This window comes from Molossus molossus, unplaced genomic scaffold, assembly GCF_014108415.1.
Source record: "Molossus molossus isolate mMolMol1 unplaced genomic scaffold, mMolMol1.p scaffold_m16_p_13, whole genome shotgun sequence".
Taxonomy (NCBI): Eukaryota; Metazoa; Chordata; class Mammalia; order Chiroptera; family Molossidae; genus Molossus; species Molossus molossus.
The window spans coordinates 83,479,047-83,493,104 of record NW_023425348.1 but is presented as its reverse complement, the minus strand read 5'-3'; the positions used below and the strand labels follow the sequence as shown (position 1 = coordinate 83,493,104).

Below are 14,058 nucleotides of genomic sequence, written 5' to 3'. Positions count from 1 at the left end.
TGGGGGACTTGACTGCCCAATTTGCCACTTGTTAGCTAATTTAACATGAGAGTAATGTTCAAAACTGGGCTACGCTATGAAAGTGCATTATTATTGTGCAAAAGACAAGTGACACCTGAATTGGACAAGTCACTTGGAGCCAGCCTGGGCCACACCCGCAGGAGGGATATAATGACAACCTCACGGGGATGCTGTGAGGATGGAATGAGCTCATATATGTCGAAGTGCCCGTAAACTATAAGGTAAAAAAAAATTTTTTTAATTATTTGAAGTAATAAATTATGCCAGTCTCCCAGCAAAATAAGATAATGAAACAACAGCCAACATCTCTGGAAGATCTAGTTCATGATAAGACCTTGTTATGCAGACTGACTTAATCCTCCAGAACCCCATGAGGTAGGTAAGCTGGTCCCCACTTTCCAGATGAGAACAAACGGGGCTCTAAGCATTAGAAGAGCTGGCCCAAGGCCCCACGCTAGCAAGTGGAGGAACCAGGTCTGCCTGCCTCCAAAGCTTCAAAGCTTGTGCACGCAGCACCGGACTGCACTGTCCCTCTGTGCTTACAGGTCTCCATCGCCAGGCCCCCCAGGGTGGTCCAGTCTCAGTGAGGAAGGAAGAACCCCCATGACACAAGGAGAATGAGGTGGCCCTCGGCCAGCAGTGAGAAATACAGGGTCACCTTGCTGCCATAGAAACAGGTGGCACCATCTGCACAGACTCCCTCGGCCTCCCACCTCCCTTCCATCGCCTGTGGTCAGAGCCAAGGGTTATGCCTCTAGACTTTCCGTTGTTGGCATAAATACTCCTCTCAGCCCTACACAAAATGTACCCAGAGGCAGGAGGTGGCCACAGCCAAGCTGGCCAGGCCACAAGACAAAGAAAATTGCTTAAGCCAATGCAAGAAGGACCCTGTTTTTGTTTTTAAAGGGCATGGTCAGTATCCCTTTGTTCCTTTGGGGCTAGAACCACACTGGCCGCTCCAGTCATATCTCATGGTCATTTATGAATTCATTTATATTCACTTGTCAAAAGAGAGATATAACTTAAATTGTGCTATCAGGAAGCCTATACTACTCCCCAGTACATATTTTAATACATACATATACACATATGTATGCACATAATCCATTGTGGATTTAATCTATTAAATTCAATTTATAAGATTTTGTAGCACAATTTTGACACCTCATAAGTATGGCCTTTTAACCTAGCTTTAAAATGTACTCTTGAGTAAATGGAATATTTTGTAAGTTGTTCTTATATTTCTATATCCATTTACAAGGAACTTTATTTTTATTTTTTTATCCTCACCTGAGGATATTTTTTCATTTTTTGTTCAGATAGAGTGGGAGGAGGAGAGAGGAAGAGAGAGAGAGAGAGAAACATCGATGTGAAAGGGACACATCGAGTGGTTGCCACCGGCACACCCCAACCAGGGCTGGGGACAAACTGCAACCAAGGTACATGCCCTTGGCGGGAACCAAACCTGGGTCTCTCTGGACCGCAGGCTGACACTCTAACCGCTGAGCCAAACCGGCCAGGGCCATTTACCAGGAACTTTAACATAATGTGATATCACTTCACTTATCTAACTGCCCTGTATGAGAGGAAATACTTTTTTTTTTTAATCCTCACCCAAGGACATGCTTATTGATTTGGGGGGGGCGGGAGGTGAAGAAAAGGAGGAGGAGGAAGAGAAGGGAAACATCGATGTGAGAGAGAAACATCGATAGGTTGCCTCCAAACCAGGGATCGAACCCACAACCTAAGTATGTGCCCTGACCGGGAATTGAATCCAGCACCTTTCAGTGTTTGGGATGACACTCCAACCAACTGAGCCACACCAGTCAGAACAGGAAATACTATTATTATTAGCATTTTACAGATGAGAACAGCAAGGAACAGAAAGGTTAAGGCACCAGACCAAGATCACACAACTAACTAGTTGAGTGGAAGGGCCAGGTTTCCAACCAGGCTGCTTGGCTACAAGTTCTATACCCGCTTCACCATCCAGGGCTCTGTGTTCCTAAGGAACAGGACTGTACCTAAAATAGCTGGAAAGATATATATGCAACATACATAGAGAGCCAAACACCAGCTTCCTTAATTCCAAAGAGCTTGTGCAAATCAATAACAAACGGCAATATTTTTGTTTGTTTGTTTTTAGTGAATAGGAGAGGAGTTAACCAAAAAATAAATAAATAAAAATTTAAAAATAATTTTTTTTTAAGGAAGAAACGCAAAGGGCCCAAAACGAAGGGGTGAAGTGCACAACTCAAAATTATAAATATAAATAAAAGTCACAGGATACAATCTTTCACCTCTCAAAATTTAACAATCCTCAATGCACCTGATGGTATGGAGAAACACATCCAAACCTATGGGGGCAGGTACAAATTGAGACAATATTTCTGGGGGACAACTTCACAACAGTATCAAATTTTTAAATGCATATACACTCTAGTCCAGCAATCCTAAAATTAAAAAGTTACCCTATGAGTACCTAGTGAAGGTTACATGAAATACACGCCAAAGATAACTAAAGTATCCATTGTAGAGAAATGGTCAAATAAATCATGGTTCATTCACACATCACAATATTAGGGAGTCATTTTTTAAAATGAGTTAAAGCTATTGGTACAAATAGGAAATCATCTCCAAGATAAGTAAGCAAATTAAAAGCCTAAGTAGAGTACAATGTATACATAATGTTTTTAGAAAGATAAACATAGATACTTGTCTATATTACACAGAAACATTTCCTCTCTCCACCACCACCACCCAACCACCATCACCCCCCTAGAAGGAAAGCAAGAATCCCCATGGGGATAATCTTTCAAGAGGATGGATACTTTTCTAAATTATACAGTTTTAGATTGCAGGGTTTTAAACCTGGGCTTCATGGGCTATTTTAAAGCTCCTATGGCTGTAGCTGGATAGTTCATTTGCTTAGAGTATTGTCCCAAAATACCAAGCTGCAGGTCTGATCCCCAGTCAGGGCACATACAAGAAGCAATCAGTGAATAAATAAGTGGAACAACAAATTCACGTTTCTCTCTCTCTCTCTCTCTCTCTCTCTCTCTCTCTCTCTCTCTCTCTCCACCACCCAAATCAATAAATTTTTTAAAAACTTCTATGAAACCCCTGAAATCAGATACAAAATTATAAATGTTCATTTCTTTGGGGAAGAGGATTCTTCCCTTGTACATACTCTCTAAGGGTCTCATACCTTCCCTGCCCCAGAAAGAGTAGGAATCACTGGGTTATAGACTCGAAACCGGTGCTAAGTTTCCATTTTCACTCACTCACTCATTCAAAAACCATGAAATTACAGTGGGTTGGGACCCAGCACGGACACCCAGAAAAACACCACCCCGTTCCTGCCCAGCAGAAGGAGATAGTTTGTGGCATAAAAATCGGCATTGTCTGCTCAGGCCTCAGAAATGGCAACTGGGTACAGCTTCCCTCTAACAGGAAGAAGGAAAAGTGGAACTGAAAATTATTTGCATGTTTAAAATTAGACCTTCTGTGGGAGCTGACACTACTTTGCTTTCAAAAGGCCCCCCATCTGCTGTCTGGTCGCCACCCCTCACCCAGGCATTTATATGCCATGAAAATTCTGAGACAATGGGAAGGCTGCAGCATCACTAATAAGGAACTAATAACAAATTCCCTACAGCTCGGGTGCTCCGAGGGATCAGCAGGAACACCAGTGGAAAGCCAGCCACACAAGGTGGGGACAAGAACTGCTGTGGCCCAGGCCAGTTTGGTTCAGCGGTGAGAGCATTGGCCCTCGAACCAGAGTCTTGGGTTCGATTCCCAGTCAAGGGCATGTACCTTGGTTGCAGGTTCGATCCTCAGCCCAGCCGGGGTCATGCCAGAGGCAACCAGTCGATGTGTCTCTCTCATATAGATATTTCTCTCTTTCTCTCTCTCTCTTTCCCTCCCTCCCACTCTATCTAAAATAATCAATGGGAAAATATCCTCGAGTGAGGATTAAAAAGAGAGAAAGAGAGAGAACTGTTACAGACGTCCAGGCCCTCTCATTGTCATCACTGCTCCTGCTCTGGCAAGTCCTGTGCCAGCCCTTTCTCTGCAGCGACAACAAGGACATCTCATGCACAGCCTGTCTCACAACTGGGGTCCTGCCGGCGGGCTGCTTTTCCTCCACCATGCCTGTATCTCCTGACCTCAGCAATGGATCACCTGTACGGGTTTGCCAGAACCACGTCATCCTTCCACCATTATTCAACAGTATTTTGCTGTTCAATTTAAATAAACTTGTTTACTCGGACACTACAGATAGCCTCGTTCTGCCTATAAAATCATGGGCTTGTGATGCAACTTACAATTTTTTTTTTATTACTACCCTCCAAAATAAATAATTCCTAACATTTAAAACAATGTTTGGGACTGAGCTAAGTTCAACTTGCTCACCTCTGAGGAAGACACGCTCTGGAAAATGCTTGGTACGTATTTCTTAGACAACTGAATGACCTGAAGCCCCGCTTCTCCCCAAATAACAGCAGCAGCCACAACTAGCAATTGAACTGCGCCTTATGTTTTACATAGCAGTTCCTCTTCTATCTCCTTTGATGGTCTCCCCGCCCCCCCAGTGGAGAGGAAGTGCTAGCCCCATTTCCCATATAAGGAAATGAGGAGTCACCAAGGTTAAGTGACTTGCCCAAGTTTATGTGGCTATTAAGTGGCATGGCATGGACTTGAACCCAGGTCTTCCCACTCCAGACCCCATTCTGTCTCCACCAAGGCTCCCAAAGAACCATGAGCAAGAAAGAGGGTCCCTGGGTTGTCCATGTTACAAATGGAGCAGAAGCTATAGGGTCTAGGATGCAGAGAAACCAAAATGACTGCCCGCCCCACCAGGGTTCATCTCTCAGCTGCACACTGAAGACCGTCTCTAACTCATGGGACTTCTCACAGCACAGGACAGGAAGGCCATGGAGACATCGGGCTTGGCTCTGCCACCTACCACTTATGAATCTTTGGTGACTTCTGAACCTGTTCTCTCAGATAAAATGAGAACCTGACAGCACCCACCTCCTACTATTTCTGAAATGATCAAATGAGGTAATGCATTCAAACCCTTAGCACAGTGCCTGCCACGTGTACTGTTACCTATTAATTACAATATCACCAACAGTATCATGTTAGGAGGGAAATGCACAGAAAATTGCCTCTTACACTGCACTCAAAATAATTCCCTTGGCCAAGTAGTGAATGAACTAAGAAGTAATTGCTGATGACGTGCTTGCTGGCTAAGCCCAGGCCTACAGTCACTCAGCAGCTCTGCCTAGGCCTCAACCCCAAGCAAAAATTACTTTTAGGAGCTAAATAACCTCTTTGCTGACCAAAATTGCCCGCCCGGGAGCCAGGATTCATTCTCCCTGCTTAGGAAAGCTCGGGTATTCCGTGGTTGTCTTTATGGTGGGGCTGAACTGGAAGTCAGCTCAAAGTCACAGTCTAACCATAAACCAATTTGCTCTGTTTTCTTAAACTGTCTGCAAACAAAACATAACCATTTGGTTTTTCTGTTGTTGTTCTGAAGCAAAACAAAAATATTTAAAGTCACCCATACGAGAATTTAACAAGCGATATAAAGAGGAGTCAAAATATTTTCTGTGCTCTGGAAGAAGCAGGTAGGCAAGCAAGCACAAGGATTAACTAAAATAGATAATAAACACAAACAGTTATTATTCCCCAGTAAACAAGAAAGCCAAAAAAAAAGCCAACCCACAGCACTATAAGACCAATAAAACAGCTGTCAGTCACCAGTTGTTGTTTTTTTTCTTTTTAAAGTGGTCCATTATCAATCTGATTTCATATAGAATCTGTCAGGACTACATTTCTTAAGAGAAGGAGGCAAGGGGTGGGAATTGCTTTGTCACACTGCCGAAAACACACACACAAACCAAAATTAGTGTGCAAAAATGCTGTGAGAATGGGTGGAGTCAGACACTGCGACCAGCAAAGTCCTCCTGCTAGAATCATCTCAGACCATGCTTCCTGTCTTGGAGAAGGGGAATGAGATGTCAGGGTCAAAAATTGCTTGTCCAGACCTACTAAGCACTGGTCCTCCAGCATCTCAGCCTCCACACCAGTCTTCCTCATTCATGTCCCAACAGAGCTGTGTCATTTCCATGACCTGTCTGTTTCCTTAACCTGCTACAGTTGCTTCCATTTTAAAACACACACATGTACACACTATCCAAGCCACACAAAACCAATCTAGTGTTAGGGAGGTAGTCAGATACCTTCACCCACATTTCCTAAATGCACAAGCTTCAGAAATCTCAAATATGACTTCCAATTTCAAATATAATTTGATGTTGAAAAATCCAGTTTACACCCACAGTTTCAGGAATACACACAATGAGGAAGGATGGTGCCTATAGTTAAAAGTAAGAGCAAAGTGCCCTGGCCAATTTGGCTCAGCGATTAGTGTCGGCCCTCGGACCAAAGAATCACAGGTTTGATTCCCAGTCAAGGACATGTACGTTGGTTGTGGGTTTGGTCCCCAGCCCTGGTGGGGGCCAACCAATCCATGTGTCTCTCTCACATGTGTGTTTCTCTCTCCTTCCCGCTCTATCTAAAGATAAATGCAAAAAAAAAAAAATGTTCCCGTTCTATCTTTAATAAAAAAAATCAACGGAAAAATGTCCTTGGGTGAGGATAAAGGGAAAAAAAAAATGTAAGAACAAAGTGAAAATATGGCAGGCACGTGCACATGTGCACACACACGCACGCGTGCGCACACACACACACAGCATTATGAAAATAGGAGGCACAGGCAGGCAACACAAGTTCCAATCTCAGCATCTCTACAGTCTTCCCAGGTGACCTCAGCTTGATCAGTCTTCTCTAGGCCTCAATATCTTCATCTAAAATAAATAAGGGGCTACCCTGGCCAGGTGGCTCAGTTGATTGGAGCATCATCCCATACACCAAAAAGGTTGTGGGTTCAAATCCCATCAGAGCACATACCTAGGTTGCAGGTTCAATCCCCAGTCAGGGAACGTACAGGAGGCAACCAAGAGATGTTTCTCTTTCTCTCTCTCTCTGAAATCAATAAAAACATATCTTTGGGTGAGGATTAAAAAATAAAATAAAATAAAATAAAAGAAGGGTCTGAGCTACCCTGAAAGTCTAATCCAGCTCAAAACTGCACTGATTCCCTGAACTATCCAATATCAAAATGAACTGCCAAATGTAGATTATGAAGATGCTTTTTCAAAGAGCCCTTTTGATTTCCTATTTTATAACACATCTAAAAATGAGAAATAGACTCCTCTTGAGTTCCTCCAGAACAAATTAGAGCAGAAGGAAATATCTGAATAGGGGACAGTGTGGAGCGGCAGGCAACATGCTACTGAAATACAGGAGAGATTGGGCAAGAAATAAATGTATCCAAGGAACGGATTGCTGATTTAAGGCATAGCTAACAATCACCAAAGCAAAAATAATAATAATAATAATAATAATGTAATAAAATAAAATATACATGTACTGAAATAAAAAATAAGTGAAGATCAAGTATTTCTTTAGTGTAAACTTTGATGCAAGAGATCTTCGATTGTGAAGCCTTTCTTTTTTAATCGCATAGACTGCTCTCCAGGAGCTTCCTTGCAGGAACAGGGACAAGACAGCCACACACACACTGGACCTTCACGATAATCCCATCAGGACACCCTTTAATGACTACAAAGCTCTTTCAGACACTCTGTGGGGCAGGTGGTGGTTCACCCATCCTACCAATGCTGTTAGCTGCGGATGCAGAGGACTGGAGAGCGAGTCCAGCCCTGGTGGCCTTGGAGTTTCTTCCGACACCTGATCCAGTATTCTCTGCAGGTCGCACTGCCTCCCAGGCCCTCAGGAGAGCCTGTTCAGCGCCTGCTGAGGACAGCTGTGGGGGGCACAGCACCCAGAGCTCCTTCTCCGCCTGCCTGCTGGGCCGCGCTGGGCCGCACTGCTCCGCAAGGCTGGTGTTTCTGCTCTCAAACAATGCTGTGTTTGTGCATGAAAAGTTTCCCTGAACCCAGGTTCCACCCCCAGTCAATAACACACTTCCCAGGGTTCAAACATCATCCCCTTAGAGCCCCTGTCTGTATAAAACGAGCAAGATGTTCATGAACAAAATGCACAGCAGGGTATCACTAGGGCCCTTTTCCGCTGCGGGTTCAAGACCCGAGCGGGCTCCTAGAAGGCGGCGAGGAATCCGCGGCCAGGGCTGCGCGGTCTGCTCTTTCACTTCTCCCCTCTAGTTCCCTCCGCGAAGTGGGGACGGTCTCCAGCTGCCCTGCCTCCCCCGGCGGGAATACCACCAAGGGGAAACGGAGCTTTCCGACAGCTCGGCCACCAAAACGCCAGGCGCAGCATTATCTAAAAAGCGAAGCGAGAACACTGGGCGGTGGGGGGAGAGCTGGTGTCCGCTGAGCACGAAGTAAACCCCCAGGGTCGCGAGCGGCTTCCCCGGGAAGAGGTCCGTCCCCGGGAGGGACCCCGGCGTGCGGCCCCTTGCCCCAGGATGGGAACTTTCCCCAGAAGTGGTGCCCTCGGCCCGGAGGGCCGGCTCCTCTCCCCCTGCCCGGCGACCGGGCCCGGCCCCCGGCCGCCGCCGCTGCCCTTCGGCCCGGCCCCTCGGGCCCTACAGGCCGGGTCGGCCCCGCTCGGCGCAGGGCGCCCTCAGCACACACGCCCCCTCCGGCCGCCTCGGGCGGCCGAGCCGGGCCAGCAGACGGGACCAGCTCCGGGAAGGGCGGGCCAGAGACGGCCTGGAGTCCGCGAGGGCGTCCACGGAGAGGCTCCGGGCACCCCGGACTCCGGAGCACGCCGCCCGCCCTCTGGTGCTGGTGCCCGGCAGACGGGTAACGGGCTCGGTGCCGGCAAGGCCGGCGGGTTCCCGCGAGCCCTCCAGGAGGAGGACTCCAGGACTCGGGCCCTCGCACCCCCAACCCTGCAGGCGGGCACCGCGGGCAGGTGCCAGGGATGCCAGTCCCGCCCCGCCCTCCCTCCCTCCCTCCCGTGCCCGGGCCCCCGGCCGCTCACCTGGCCCAGGCGACACAGCAGCAGCAGCGGCGGCAGCGCCCAGCACAGCCCGGGCGAGCGCCGAGGTGGCCGCGCCTCCCGCGCCGCCGGCTTCATGCCCCGCGCGCCCTGGAACGTGCCCGGGCCGCGCGAGTCGGGCCCCACCGTGCGCCCGAGCCGGGGCGCCCAGCTCGCCGCCTCCAGCCACCGCCTCCGCCTCCGCCTCCTCCAGCCGGTCCGCCTAGTCCCCGCTCCGCCCGCCCCGGGCTTCCCCGGGGACATGGCAGCAGCGGCGGCCACACGGCTGGGCCCGGCGAGGCGGTCGCGGGGGGGACGCGTCCCTGGGCGCGCAGGAGCTTCGCGGGGCGGAGCAAGCGGCGCCCACCCCCAGTGCGCGGCGACGGGATCCCGACTCCCGCGGGTCCGGCGGCTCCCGCTGCCTCCTCTGCGCGTCAGGCGGCTCCGGCTGCAGGGAGCCGCGGCGAGCGCTCCCGCCCTCCGCTCCCCTCCCCCTCTGAATATTCATCGCTTCCTCCCGCCGGGCCGGCCCGGCGGCGGCCGAGCCCCGCGACCCCTCGCCGCCCTCCTCGGCAGCCCCCGCCCCCGCCCAGCCGGTTGGGCGGCGGGGAGGGGGCAGCAGCGCGCCCCGCGCGCGCCCTGGCGGCTCCCCTCCCGCGGGCAGAGGAAGCGCCCCCGCCTTGCCGCCCTCTCCGCCCGGCCCTCCCACATTCCTGGGACTGAGGACCCGGGACGCGGCTCCGCTGCTCCCGCGCCACGAGCCCGCACTCCATAGTGCGGGCTCCCGAGCCTGGGTCCTGCTCCCTGGCCCCTGGCTTCGGTCACCGAATGCTGACCGAAATCCCTGCCGAGGGCACAGCCAGGCCTGCATTTAGACAACAACCTGGTGAAGGCCTGGTTGACTTGACCGGTGGGCTTGGGGTTCTTGAACCCCTGAATTGTAGGAGACAGTGCTGTGTGCCATGTGCGTCACGCTCGCATCCCTGGGCCAGGGAGGCAGGGAGCCGGCCCTGGAGTGAGTCCTGCGATCAGGACCCCAGCTCTGTCATGTGGTACACCTGGCTCTGCTGGTACTACTGGCTGTGTGGTCTGGAGACAGGCATTTCACTTCTCTGGGCCTCCTTTCCTCATCTGTAAGATAAAGATAGTACTACTACATGGCTAGAGAACTTGATTGATGATTACATGAGATAATCAAGGGGGAAGTCCTAAACATTTGGCCTGACACAGAGTGGGCCTCAATAAAAATTAGCTCTTCTGGCAGCTTTCATCACATCCTCAAAGAAGTTCAGGGCCCTAAAGGGAATAAAGATTCCTGCAGATGTTACCACTGTGCCCATGCACAGAGGGGGAAGCTGAGGATCTGGAAAGCTAAGCCAGGTGCCCAAGAAAAGTAATGAGAGAAAGAGCCAAGCCAAGGAGTGCTGGGAGGGAGAGATTAATTCCAACAGGGGCAGAGGTGACACCTGAGCTGGGCTTTGAAGGATGGGTTGAATTTCACCAGGCAGATAGAGGGGGGCAATGTCTCAGGAAGTGGGAGCAACTTGGCCACGAAACAGAAGGTGGCTGGTTCAGGCTTGGCCTTCTGAGAAGCAGGGAATGGGAGGGTGGAGGCTAGTATTTGGGGGAGACTTTGAAAGCTAGAATAATTAGTCTGGGGTAGCAGGGTGCAAACCGCCAGGTGGCTAACCCTGCCTCCGGGCATCCCTGGTACCTCAGGTTCCCCATCTGGAAGATGGGAAGACACCTACACTGAAAGACTCTAAACTGCTCCTCCCAGGAAAGCAGAGATGGTAAGGGGACCTCACCTATTGACTGCCACCTTGCCATCCTTTGTTTAAACATGATGTAATCATAATTCACAAGGAATCCTGTTCCTCCCTGCCTCCTCCCCTTCTTGGGCAGAGACAGGTGGTTTGAAAGGTGTTTGTGTTCATGATGTCCAGAGGGAAGGAAAGCTGCCAGGTCTTTGGGCTGCCCTGATACAGACCTACAGCCCCTCCAGATCCATCCAGGCCTCCACGGCTTCACGGCAAACAGCTCAGTGAACTCCGGCGTGCACTTCGGTTTTCTCCTGGATGAAATGGATGCCTGCACTAAAATGTTGGTTGGAACTGGATTTCCCTACCACGTGGTGATGAAAGAGAACACACAGCCTTTTCAGTAAGAGGAGTTAAGACCTGAATAGTAAACTACCTGTTCAGTCATAAACAGATCAGACTGGATTAATGACCCAGATGAGAACAGAAATTAATCCTGAGGAGGTGTGGTGTAAACTCCCTGAGGGCAGGGATTGGGCTTTTCTCACCCTGGCCACCCAGCCACACCTCACTCCGTGCCCCTAGCAGGAACTCAAAACTTGTGCCACCGTGTGCTTGTATAAATGCATCCAGGGGGCACCATGATGTGAAACTTCATTTTCCTGCAAGGATATATTAGAGAAAGGTCATTCACTTTGCCAAAAAAAAAAAAAAAAAAAAATGAGACTTGGTTCCAGTCTATAGGTCTCTTCCTCAGATGTTACTTCCCCTGGAACTTCCTAGATGCCTCAACCCTGCGTTTGATGCACACCCCCTTCATGGTTTCCTTCCACCCTGTGTGAAACCTTATCTAGCCACAATATTGTAATTGCTTGTGTATTTGAACATCTTCCTCAGAGGACTCCAAGCCCCTTGAAGACGTGGGCTGCCTCTTATCACTGCATGCCTAGCACATAACTCACCCAAACAATATTAATTTAGTTGAATTGAATGCACTCCTTAGAATTGCAAACTATGGTATTAAAGATATGCCTGCCCCACACACACACACACACACACACAAACACATCCCCCAAATTCCATTTGCAGACAGCTTTTCAGGGATAAATCTACTGTGCAAAGTTCAGGGCTCATTCTCTTTGAGAATATAATGTATAATGATATTTGACCTTTTAATCATGTCCACCTTCAAGCCAAAGCTACAGCTTTGCTGAATACAGGGCCAGGTGCATTGGGAACAAAAGAGCCAAACCAAGAGGTTGGAATGAAAGGTTCCTGGATGTGTTCCCAAAATGGTGATAGGAATTCCCCGGTGGCTTGTTATAATATAGATTCACATGGTTTTCTATAGACTTTGGAGGATGAGGCCTGGGAATATGTAGTTTTAACCAGCTCCTTGGATCACTGTTGCTGTCAAGCAGGATTGGAAAACACTGTTCATCCTATCATTGGCCTACGTCGTGTCCCCAGTAGAAATAAAGACCAGTGATCAGGTACCTACTAGATGCCGGGCACTACTCTGTTATTTCTACTCTTTATGACAACCCTGTAGAATAGGTCATCATTATCAAATACATTATCAATATTTGACAAACAAGGAAACTGAGTCTCAGAGAGGTTTAGTTACTCATACAGGGTGCCAAAGCTTCAGAGTGGCAAAACCAGGATGAAACCAAGTCTTTCTTGCCATTATGCCATGGTGTCTATCCCTTTGACATTTGTAAATAAGTTGATATAAAGTGCTCTATGAGTTGGTTGTTATTATTACTTTTATTTTTACTCTCCTGTGCCTCAGTTTTCCCAATTTTAAAATGGGAAGGGACAGAGGATACAAGACTTCCTACTTCATCCCCCGAGCACTGGGAACAGGCAGGCAGCCATGTTTAAGGGCACATCCACCATCCCACAAGGAGGCAAGCCTGCTGGGCACCAGCCTGGAACCAGGTCACCAGCCCCGCAGGGAGTCCATTCAGCCTGGCAACCTTCAGTTTATTTTAAAAGCCACCATGAGCAAACCATTCTCTAAAGTGCTCCTAAGCGGAATGGAATGTTTCTTGGGAGTCTGATTAGGTAATGTCACAGGCACGGCTGCCCTGAGACCTTCCTGCCTCACAGACTTAAACTGGATCAGAATGGAAAGGAAGACTTAGAAAGTTCTTCAAAAAAAAAAAAAAAAAAGTAGCACTCCATCTTTATAATAGTAACAGGATGTTTCCTGTGGACTAATAACTGAGCTGTGGTTAGAACTCCATGTTTGTCCACCAGACCTCAGTTCCTCCCTAAACAGAGCTTTAATCACCTGCTGGTGCAGGGATCCAGGGAGTGCCTTGGCAATGCCGCTTCTGTTTCTTCAAGCACTTGCAACATTAAGCATTTTCCTAATGTGTGTGTGTGTGTGTGTGTGTGTGTGTATTTAGACAGAAAACAAAGTTTCACTCACAAAGAAACAGTTGCATGTAACAGATTTTCAGTGCAAGACTGGAAGCCTATTGCGGCCAACTCAGGGGCTGGAGAACAGGAACAAAGCCATTGCCCTCAAGAGTCCCACCCTTTCCCAAGCACTAGGCACCCACAGGGGTGAGCCCACTGGCCTTTGCCTCACAGCTGAGGAGCTCCCAGGAAGCCCAGAACCCCCATGTTCTGGCAAGACAGACCCAGGCCCTTAGTCTTAGGGCCCCTGGAAACACAGAGAGTGTGTGACAAGGAGACCTAGGGGACAAGGGGCTTTTGTCCAGGGCTTGAGAACAGCTTCTGCACAAAGAGCAGAAGTGGCAGGCAGGGGGCAGAAGGCAGTCAAGCCTGCAGCAGAAACATTACCTCACACAAAGGGCTGAGAGGTGTAAAGACAAGAAGAGGGACAGAGTCCCACGGCTTCTTGGCAGCTGGGTCCTTCCAGGCTTGTTAACAATAAATTAATTTTGTTTGAGTTTGAAAAGATTTGTTCTTTTTTTTTTTTTCAGGTTGAAAAATGTCTTAATCACATTGTGCTGGATGTATAGAACACCTGGGTAAGGGTTAGAGTAAGAAATTAGGCTAAGAATTCAACTTGTAATAACTGGGTAGTGGAATCTTGCCAGTAGGGAAGAAAATACCTTGCAATGTAAATAAGCAAATAAAAATCATATATGGCAATATAGTTACATTATGTAGATAAGTGGTATATGAACACATAAATATATATGTCATGTTCGATTGATATGTGCATGAACTATGATTGTAGCAATAAACTGGAGTGGGT

At 48.6% G+C, this 14,058-nt stretch overlaps 1 protein-coding gene across 1 annotated transcript in view; it reads right to left on the bottom strand.

Moving 5' to 3' along the window:
* PTPRJ (protein tyrosine phosphatase receptor type J) overlaps window positions 1-9,125 on the bottom strand; it is a 148,856-nt gene extending 139,731 nt beyond the window's left edge. The window contains exon 1 of the mRNA XM_036259172.1: window positions 9,064-9,125. The gene's annotated coding sequence lies outside the window, so the exon portion shown is untranslated. The remainder of the gene's footprint in view (window positions 1-9,063) is intronic.
* Between the last annotated feature and the right edge of the window lie 4,933 nt (window positions 9,126-14,058).